Genomic DNA, 10,763 nt, shown 5'->3' on the forward strand with positions numbered 1-10,763 from the left:
GAAGCTTGAAACATTAAAGCTTTTACAACATTTAGCAAATGTTAATGTTTCCTCTCTACAACCCCATTTGGTTGGGGTGTATCCACACATGAAAGATGATGAATTATGCCTTTTAAAGAAAAGAATCCTAAGAGATTAAACCCAGGTCCATTATTAGATCTTATTTGTTTAATTTTATGATTAAATTGTGTTTCAACCATGTTAAAAAATCTTGGTACAATGTGAGAAACTTCGGATTTATTTTTCATAAGAAAAGTCCAAGTGAATCTGTTGTAATTATCTACAATGGTAAGGAAGTATTGATAACCTTGGATTGTAATAATAGAATTTGGACCCCAAATGTCCATATGGACCAGCTCAGAACAAGAAATAGTTGAGTTTCATGTAAAGGAAACTTAAGTCTCTTTTGTTTGGCAAGTGGGCAAATTTCACAAATTGTGTCATTGGAAGTACTTACATAAGAACAAAACTGTTGAATAATAGATAATCTTTTAGAAAAAGGATGTCCTAAACGAAAATGCCAAACATCAAAATTTCTAGAAATTCTATTACAATTGACATGAAAAACAATTAAAATATTAGGAACTAAATTCTTGGATACATATTTAGAAATCTTCTGAGGAGGTGAATTGAAAACAGAATCTCCAAGGGCATAACTTTTAACTTGAGTTGTAGGAAACTTGATTTGCAATATATATAGACTTGCTTGTATCTTAGCAGGACCAATCATTCTCAAAGTACTTGTGTCCTGAATTACACAACCATTATCAGTAAATGTCAAATGATTTGTTTTAGTCTTTGTAAAACCACTCATTGAAATTAAATTGAATATAAATTCAGGCACACACAACACATTATGTAGAATGATAAGTGGTGATATCTTAACAATTCCTATATGAGTCACCATGTGTCACAACCCGATACTCCCATCAAGCCCGTGACAACCGTCGCAACGACCCGGTAGATATTCATTGCCCGAAATGCCAACCGGAACCTAACAAGGCTTTAATATTAGTTTTTGCACCTCCCTTGTGAGCAACAGTTGTTAAGTATCATGTTTTAAGAGATTATAAACTATTTCCAAATCAAAACAATAGAAAAATAAGTTTTTTCTCACAGGGGCATTTTGTTCATTTTTCCTCAAAAATCTCGGAACCAGCTAAAAATGTAGTACACAAGTGGAAAACACATATTTCATAATCAAAAATAAGTTTAGATATTTAAAACATTCATTTAAAGNATTCTATTTTCTTATAAAACAATATTTATAGAGTTACCGGTAAATAATTTTTGTAGCGTAAAAACTAAATAAATTCATACATACTATAATACAAATAACCAAAATATAAAATTTAATTTACAGTGACACGTGGGCCCACGAACGACGAAAAGTATTAAAAGCGATAAACCTACAATTTTTTAGGATGGAAGTCTAACTGTAGCCCTCAACAAAGTGAGCTATCTACCGACTATCATGAGCTTGAAATGGGTGAAAAGGAGGGTGGTGAGATTATATAATCCCAGTGAGTAAACAAATACCATCTAAAATATCTAAAGCTGAGTAAATGAAGACAGATAAAATAGTTTAACATACTGTAATTCATCACCTTTCAACTCATTTCAACCAAATAAAATCAATTCATATAAATCGAGTAATCAACATGACTTATGAATTTCTTAAAACTTTAGCTCGTACCAAAATCATTCTCATACTCAGTTATCAGAGATGCCTTGGCCAAGGGCTATCCCAACCGAGTCCGCCAAGGCTATTAAAAAGTTATATACGCATAAATAATGTTTTTATTTTGAAAACATAGCCGTTCCTTGGCGTTGGCTGAGTTCACCATCAGTGGTGGTTTGGTGTGAATTGAACTCTAAAGTGTTAACCTCAAGAGTTATCCATCCGCGCCTCTCATATTGAGGTATGAATATAATAGGGTTACCGTGCCCCCTCTAATAGGCTGGTTCACGGAACCCGTCCACTGCAGCGACTAATCAATAACCCACCAATTCAATAAAATTTAACAGCATGACATGGCAATTTTATCATTATCCAGCCTATCAAGGCAAATAACAGTTTATACATTTTCAACACAAATACCAATTCAACCATTCATGCCAATATTGCCATAAGCCAATCAATTAGAACCATAAATTCACAATACATCAAATGGTCTCCAATTATTCTATTTTCAAACCATCATTTCATTTCAAGACAATGTTATAAAATCATTTCATTTAAACACATTTTATTTATAAAACATAAAGATTTACCATTTAAACTCATTTTTCATAAAATCACAAAATCAGATAAAAATCACTTTAGATAATTAAGACGATAGTAAGGTTACTCACTGTAATGGAAATCAAGTTTCGAGTACTCCGATTCTTGATCCTCGGGTACTATCTCTTTACTTTTGCCAGAATGCTCACCACCTAGACATAATGCACAATAAACCATTTACTACATTTGTGCTAAATTGTTATAAAACCAATTCAGGCTTGATACTAATGCATGAAATGGGATGTAAATTGTTCAGATTATCGTCTAAACACGGTGTTCTACACAAATTCAATTGTGTACCTAAATAAAACGGTATTGGCCTAATTCTATCTATCACTCGATTAATTGGCCAATATGTCCAATTTAACTCCATTTAATTTCATTTTTCTTCCAATTCTCCAAACCATCAAACACAAGTTAAATAACTTGAAATATGGCAAAATCATCCTCACAGTTTCTCTTAGAAAATTCGGCCATGGTGGGTGCATCAACACTATAATATTTCAAGCTTGATTCTCACACCATAAATCACTAATTCCTAACCAAATCACTTGAAATAAAATCAAAATCATCATTAATACTCTACAAGGAATATTCGGCCAATGGAGGTTCTTGAGGGGTATACGGTTTTTCATGCTAAACATTACCATTTTCGATTTCCACCACCACAATTCATTAAATTTTAACTAAAAAACATAAGACATCACAAGATTCATCTTCAATATTGTCTTTATGAAATTCGGCCAATGAAGAATCCATGAAGAACATGTGATTTTTCTTACTTGTTTTCCTTCCAAACATGATAAATCAACTATAAACACTAAAATATGTCAAAATCTAACCAAATAAATCATCAAATCTTCTCTCTCTAAATTTAGTCAACCATGAATCCTTCATGATATCTTGTGATTCAACCATGAAAAATGCAAAAGAATGCATGGGAAAGGTAGATCACAAGTTAAAATCAAGAAATTTTACCTTTGATTGCTTGATTACTTGAAATCCACCAAATTTCTCTTGAATTTTCACCCTAGGGTTCTTGTTCTTTCTTTTTTTCCTTTATTCTTGCTTTGGCCGGCCATATGAAGAGAAATGGGCTGATTTTATGCTGATTTTTAAGCCAAATAATAAATGGATGAAAATTTGACACATGTCACCATTCCATTGGTCCATGTATCATACTTACCTATTAAGTAATCTCTCTCCACCACTTAAATTTCCTCAATTATCCATGATAATATTGTGTAAAATCCATGTGCTGGACAAGTGTTGGGTGATGTAAAATTATAATTTTGCCCTTGAGGTGGAAAAATGACTATTTTGCCCTTATGCTCGAAAAAATACCGAAATTAAAATTTTTTCACTTCTCAAACTCAAATTAGGTTCTAAATAGTCAATCTTGGTCAAAAACTTCTTCCAACATTCCAATTTTAACCTCGGGTGGCAAAATGATCATTTTGCCCCTAGGTTATAAAAATTCCAATTTGAGTCCAAATCGGGCTTCGAACTCCGAATCACCATTTTAAGTCATTCTGGAGTTTTAAAATTCTCAATTTCATCTTAAAATCTCTATTTGGACTAGTTCGAGGCTTAAATCAATTTAATTGTACCATTTGGTACATTGTCGTCTTTTAACGATTTTTGAGATACCCAAGTAAGCAAACATGCATTCTTATGTAGGAATGGCATGATAAACATATTGTAGAGTCGAGCTTGACATCGTGGCTTTAATATCATTTGGCATTTCAACATATATATTTTGAACAGGTCTGAATGATATGAATGACATTAAAAAACATGTTATATGATCTATTGCATCAGAATCAACAATCCAAATATGATGATTAAAATTTACAATAGGTTTAGCAGAAGGCAAATGTTGAATGAATGAAAAGTTTGAGATTAGAATCATACCTGCAATAATAGAGTTCAAAATGGAAGAAGTATGCTAAGGAAAATTTGTCCCAAAGTGAGGGTGGGTTATTAACCAAATCTTTTCCCTGATCATTGAGTAATACCATGAGCCTCTGAATTTGATTCTTGGTAAGGGAAATGTTAGACAAAGAGTCTGTAATATCCTCACCCTTATCTGTCTCCATACTCACCATAGAGTTATTAACACGATAAGCAGCTTTTGGAGTTTTGAGATTTCCCTTGCCTTTTGAAAACTTAAAATCAGGGGGAAAACTTACCAGTTTATAACATTTTTCCTTTATGCGCCCAAATTTACCACAATGACTACAAATGACATTAGGTTTTTCCTTCTTTCTTCTATCAGTAATAATGGTCATAATAGAGGCTTCATGAAACACTTGATTGACAGATATAGATCGTTGACTTTCCTCATTTATAACAAAGTTATAATCCTCGTTTAAAGTGGGGAAGGGTTTCATTAACAATAACTAAGATCTTAGAGTAGTAAAGGAGTCATTAAGACCATTGAGAAATTTAAGCACCACATCTTTCTCATACTCATCGAAAAATTTTTGAAAACACTTCTGGTTACAAAAACCATAGTCACAACTAGGCAGATGTAATACCTTATACTTGATGTGGTAACTAATAAACCTTATTTGATGCCAATTGAGGTTAATTATAATATTTAAAAGTGATGAAAGATGAAAAGAACAATTGAGATAAAATATTCCGCACGCGAGAAAATAATAATAAAATAATAATATTTTATCAAAAAAAAATTTACAAGATAAAAAGTGATTCAGAAGTGAATTGAGACATAATAAGGTATTTTAGGTACCAAGGAGACAAAAGGAGACGAGAAAATTTTTAGAATAAAATAATATTTTATTAATAAAATAATATTAAAATATTAATATTTTTTTCAGTGTCTGAATTTTTCATGAAAGAGGAGTACATGGTCAATCTAAGTGGGGGAGAAGAAGAATGAGAAAATTTTGGAGAAAAAATTACGTTAATGGGGCCGCATGTATTTATTAAGTAAAGATAACGCGGGTAAATAAATATTTTAGATATTACGGGGACACCGCGTTGGAGTACAAACTTCGTGCTTTGTTGGTACATGTGTAGAAGAAGATAATAGAAGGAAGTTGGAGTTAAATGAGTGTTGGGAGGACTAAATTAAAATGGAAAGAAACAAAAAGGGCAAAACGATAATTTTACGTGAAGTTTGGTCAAAGCTTCTAAAGGAAGCTTTGACTCCGATTTTTTTTCAGCCCAAAACTGTTCTTATCTCCTCCAGCAAGAGTTTTTCCTCTTCTCCTCCATGCTCCACACCATTCTTGAAGCTTCCATTCCATTTTCTCTTTGTCCACCATGAAACCAAGTTTTCTTCATTTTCCCTTTCCATGTTTTCTTTTCCTTTCTTCTCCGAACTTCATGAGCACTAAATTTACAGCCTTTAAGCCCAATTTCTAGCACATCTAAACCCTAGGAGGAGAAGAAAGAAAAAGAAAGAAAGGAAGAAAAAGCTTGGTTTTGGTGATTCAAGCAAGGAACGATAAGAATTCTTGTTTTTGGCTTGAGTAGTTTTTAAAAATGAGTTAGTGACTTAGAGAAATGTCTTGTGGCAGCAAATATTGGCTTGATTGGAGACAAATTGGTAACATGTAAGCCAATAAACCCATGGGTACATGAAAGACTCAAAGTGGAAAAGGAAAACGGTAAGCTTAACACTATATTTTAAAGCTTATGGTTAGTTGAATATTGTGAGGAATTATGATTGTTGAAAGGATTTATTTGCCTAAGCTAGTTGAAAATTATTAAGATTGTATGGCATGTTGTTTGAAAGATATGAAAAAGGAATATTGTGGATGAAGGATTGAGAAACAAAGTATTGAAAGTTAGATAGATAATAATGCATGTAAACTAGGAAATAATCGAGTGAAAGTGAGAATGATTGTTGTTGCCATATATGTGGATTATGTATGAAAATATAAGATGGATTTGGGTGGAAATTATTTAGAAAGGTTGAAGTAGACACATGACATCATAATTAAATTTCCGGTGATATAATTTAAGGAATTACGTGAGCAATGAATATACGTAATTTTAGTAAAAATGTATTAAGATGTGAGTTAATTGAAAATGGTTTCATGATAGGATGAAAAATATAAATTTGAGTAAGGATTAATTGATTGAAGTGCTACCCGTATACGTATATAATTAAATATATTGAGTTCGTATTATTGTTAGGAAATGCAAAGATAAGGTTAGAGTACTGTGGTGGCGTGCCGAAGTAAACATCGAGCGATCGGCCAGTGAAAATAATCAGAGACACCTCCGATCAAATAGCAATGTAATATCCCGCTATCGTAAGGTGAGTGAACTTGCATTTCAAAATGTTTTGGGAAAATGTTATGTGTTCTAATGGATCATTTGGGAATTTTATCGGTTTTTGCTTTAAAATTTCCTTAGAACAAGCCCTTGATAAAATGTTTTGATGTTGTGAAATGTGAAATGTGAAAAAGGATGAATCCATATGTTTTCTGTATAATGTTGATATACATGTATATATACTATGTCATAAATGATACCATTGTGTGACAAATGTAACCGTGCATGAGCTGGGTGAGATATGGTGTCCGGCTATGTGCATGATGTGGTGGAATACACATGAGCTGGGTGAGATGTGGTGTCCAGCTATGTGCACGATGTGGTGGGATGCACATGAGTTGGGTGAGATGTGGTGTCCGGCAATGTGCACGATGCGGTGGGATGCACATGAGCTGGGTGCGATGTGGTGTCCGGCTATGTGCACTATGCGCTGGGATGCACATGAGTTGGGTGAGATAAAATGTTTTTTGGAAATTTCGTCTCTTTCCGATTTCATGCTAAATATGGTTCCTTTATTATGAAATGATTTAATAACTAAGGGTTTGATGGAGGGATTTTAATAAGAACGTGAACTAAGTTGCATTGTTTTCAAAGATGTGCATCATGATTTCTAAACTTTCCTTAACGTTGCTTGTTCCCTTCCTATGTTCACTCACTGAGTTTGTACTCACGTTTTTAAAATTCATGTTTTAGGTTTTTAGGGTCAAAGGTGATTGGATCCCAGGACGAAGTGCTCTTCCCAATCCATTGCTCGGTAGGTTTACCATGACATTAAATGTTAGCAACCATGCTCAGAGTCATTCCGCTGACGGTCAAGTTCTAATTACGTGTATATGACTATTTGTTGTGAAATGCTGAGATTCACTTGTCAAATTATATGTATGTATTTAATGATTGATGATGCCATTATGAATACATGACTAGGTTTTATGAGTTGTTTTCAAAGGAATTGTAATTGAGCATTATGAATTTCGGATTCTAAAAGAATATGGATTAACGTATAAGATCATGTAAGTATGCTTGCTTGGGCTTAGTGGGTTGAGCCCATTGGTCCCTTGCGCCGGTCATGTCTCGAAAATTAGGCTATAACAAAGGTGGTAACAGAGCTCTAGGGTTAATTGAATCCTAAGGATTCTTGTGTGGTTAACGGAGTTGTTAGAGTTCGTGTAAAGTCTTGTCCTTGAATTGTGGGTGCGCAACGCAAGTCAAGGACAGGAGGCTACATAGACCCCAACTTCATTGAAACCTACATGTTCTTATGATGTATAGATGGATGAGTAATCAATACTTGGTTGCGTATAGGTGGAGGTGCGTTGGTTGCACACGCCATCTCTAAAAGAGACGGTAGTCCCGATGCCCCTCATAGTGCTAACGAGGGATCATTAAATTCCACTGCCATGAGCCAATGATGCCTTGATCTAGGTAATCTGGAAGGTGACCCGCCCCGAATTCTTATTAACTAGATTCCCCCAGAATTAGAAGAGTGGTTTCGTGATAAGGAAAGCCTTGAGAGTAGCGAGAGTTTTGGAAGTGAGGACAACTCTGACATTCAAGAAGCTGTAAGAAATTTCCTTTTGAAGAGATCTGAGGAATGGCATAGGAAAAGATGAAAGAGGCAATTGCAAAGGGGACTATTCATCCCAGGAAAGTATATGATATCCGACACTTTCTTCCTGGTTGTGGAATAGGTGTTGCGCCTGTGAGTAGTGAGGAATACAGGAGGATACAACAAGCTTGGGTTGAAGATAAAAAGAGAAAATCTCAAGAGGAAGAGAAAGACCTGGAAGAGGATCCGTCGATGTGCTCGGATCAAGGCGACGAGGATCCTAAAGATACTTAATACCTTCGTTGAAGTTTGTATCACTCTAAATCTAAATAGATGCGATGTAAGGGAAATAATAGTAGTTATCTGTACAAAGGAGTTAAGAGTTGGCTTTTATTTTGTATGACTCGAACGGATTATAAAGTAGCTGCTTAAATGACTAAATGTGTATAGGAATCTTTTGGCATGACAGAGGTAGACTAGCAATATAATTATTGAGAAAGGATATTCACCTTAGTGGCGTGGTTGGTCACCTTAGATAATTATTAAGGATCGACGTAGAAAGTCATTAATGGCACAAACAACTACGAGACCTGACAAATGATTACCAATTAATCGTGGAAAGGTGAAATTTGAAATCTTAGTTGCAATTACAATTTGGAAGAATATAGGAGAAATCAATGAGGTTATAGGTGACACTTAGAATGGATGATGTGATTGAGTCGACGATTGTAATTTAAGCATGGATGGGATTACAAAATGATGCTATGACACTATAAGATGATAATTTGGCACAAATATGGACTAAGGGAGGCAAATTATGGAACTTGGGAAAAAGGGAATCCTTGATTTAATAAAAATTATGAGTGTAAAGCGTGGATAAAGATGAACTATTTTCATGGTCATTTGTACTGAAAGTTAATAAAACTATTTGAGTTACAGGACAAGAAAGATAATTAATTGTGAATGTTAAGAAATTGGGGAATATCATAAATGTTGAATATTTTTATGTGTGGTATTTATATTGAGAATTTGATGCACAATATGGCAAGATTGTCCTAAGGTGAGACTTATGAGTTGAAAATAAATGTTAAAGGATAAATGAGTTTGAAAATATTGACTCGGCTTAGTGCATATAATAAGCAAAAGAGAAAATATGCCTGGTCATGAAAGTTGTGGGATAGGCTTGGAGGAAAGCCAAATGGTTGAGCATGATCCCTGTAGTAACTTTAAAGATGGAAGAACTTATTAGTGGAAGAAATTTCCAACAGCCACTGCACTATAGCACTAACTCTTTAGCGCTGCAGCGTTGAAACTATCCCATGTCTAGTAGTCGCGACGCTGCAGCATTGACTGTCCAACACCATGGCGCTAGGGACACCCCATGTCTAGGATGCATGAGCAAGATGGGAGTGGCACGATAATGAGCTTACAAGCTGAATTATGGTCATTGGTCATTGAGCTTAGTTATTTGGGAGTTTTAAATGTTCCAGAGAATGTTTACATGAATGAATTGAAAGGTTTCTTTATTGCCTTGTATATGGGCATATAATTAAAATAGAAGTTGAAATATTCTTGAGATGGCTATATTGAGATAAGATACCATGTGAAGTATTAGGATGAATAATATGTTGACCAAAGTCAAATCCTAAGAAATAAAGGAGACGAGAGATTAAGCCTTGTTAAAGGCTTAAAAAAAAAATTGAATGAAAAGTTAGATGAATGTATAAGATATTGATAAGGGATGTCAATACCAAGTGATGAAAGTGTGAATGAAGGATTACAAGGGTGGTATAGTAAATGGGTTTATTCAGAATGTCGTTATGAGAATTTGCAATTCTTGTCCTAACTCAGCTAAATGAAAAGGGTTAGTAATAACATAAGGCCAATTGTGTGGCACACTAGAAACCTATGAAGATAAATTGGGGATTGAATGGACGAGTATGTATTCATATATCTTTAAGAATAAGTGCATGTTTATAGGACGATATGGTTAGGATGTTAAGGAGCAAATAAGAGACTAAGTGTTTCAGGAATGCACAAACATATTTGAGAAGGAATTACCAATCATACACGGCAAGAATAAAATGTGAAATTTTTAAAAACTTGCTAAAGAGCCTAACGGCTAAGTCACAAGTTAAGTGATCACATGCGGTGAGACATAAGTTTAAGATAGGTATCCCCAAAGAAATACTCAAAAGGAGTTCTGTTAGGGATCTTGTGAAAGCAAGCATTAAGTTATGTGGTTATAAAGAGGAAGCCGTAAGCTAGAAGTGATATTCATATTGACATTGAAAAGTACTTGAGGAGGACCTTATTTCAAGTCTTGTAGTTTCAAGTACAAACTGCATATTGGTCTAGGGAGAATGATGTCACATTAGTATGGAAGAATAGAACAAAGGATGATTGAAGATAATTTGGATAATGAAGTTCAATAATGAAAACTTCCCAATGTAGTATGGAAATTGGAATTCGAAAATGCTTGAGGCAGACACGATTCGAATGAGTCTAAGTTTGAGGTGACTCATTAAAGACGAAATGTAACAAGGATATAATATATATATATATATATATATATATATATATATATATATATTAGAGGTATGAAGAATAATTGAGAAATAA

At 34.1% G+C, this 10,763-nt stretch overlaps 2 long non-coding RNA genes across 2 annotated transcripts; one reads left to right on the forward strand and one right to left on the reverse strand.

Moving 5' to 3' along the window:
- LOC108662032 lies at window positions 454-2,394 on the reverse strand. The gene is made up of 2 exons (XR_001927817.1): window positions 2,356-2,394; window positions 454-994 (listed from the first exon to the last, which is right to left on the reverse strand). It is a non-coding gene; the product is annotated as an uncharacterized LOC108662032 (long non-coding RNA).
- LOC108662101 lies at window positions 5,882-7,599 on the forward strand. The gene is made up of 3 exons (XR_001927881.1): window positions 5,882-5,922; window positions 6,455-6,578; window positions 7,289-7,599. It is a non-coding gene; the product is annotated as an uncharacterized LOC108662101 (long non-coding RNA).

The sequence above is a fragment of the Theobroma cacao genome, chromosome 1 (assembly GCF_000208745.1).
Source record: "Theobroma cacao cultivar B97-61/B2 chromosome 1, Criollo_cocoa_genome_V2, whole genome shotgun sequence".
Taxonomy (NCBI): Eukaryota; Viridiplantae; Streptophyta; class Magnoliopsida; order Malvales; family Malvaceae; genus Theobroma; species Theobroma cacao.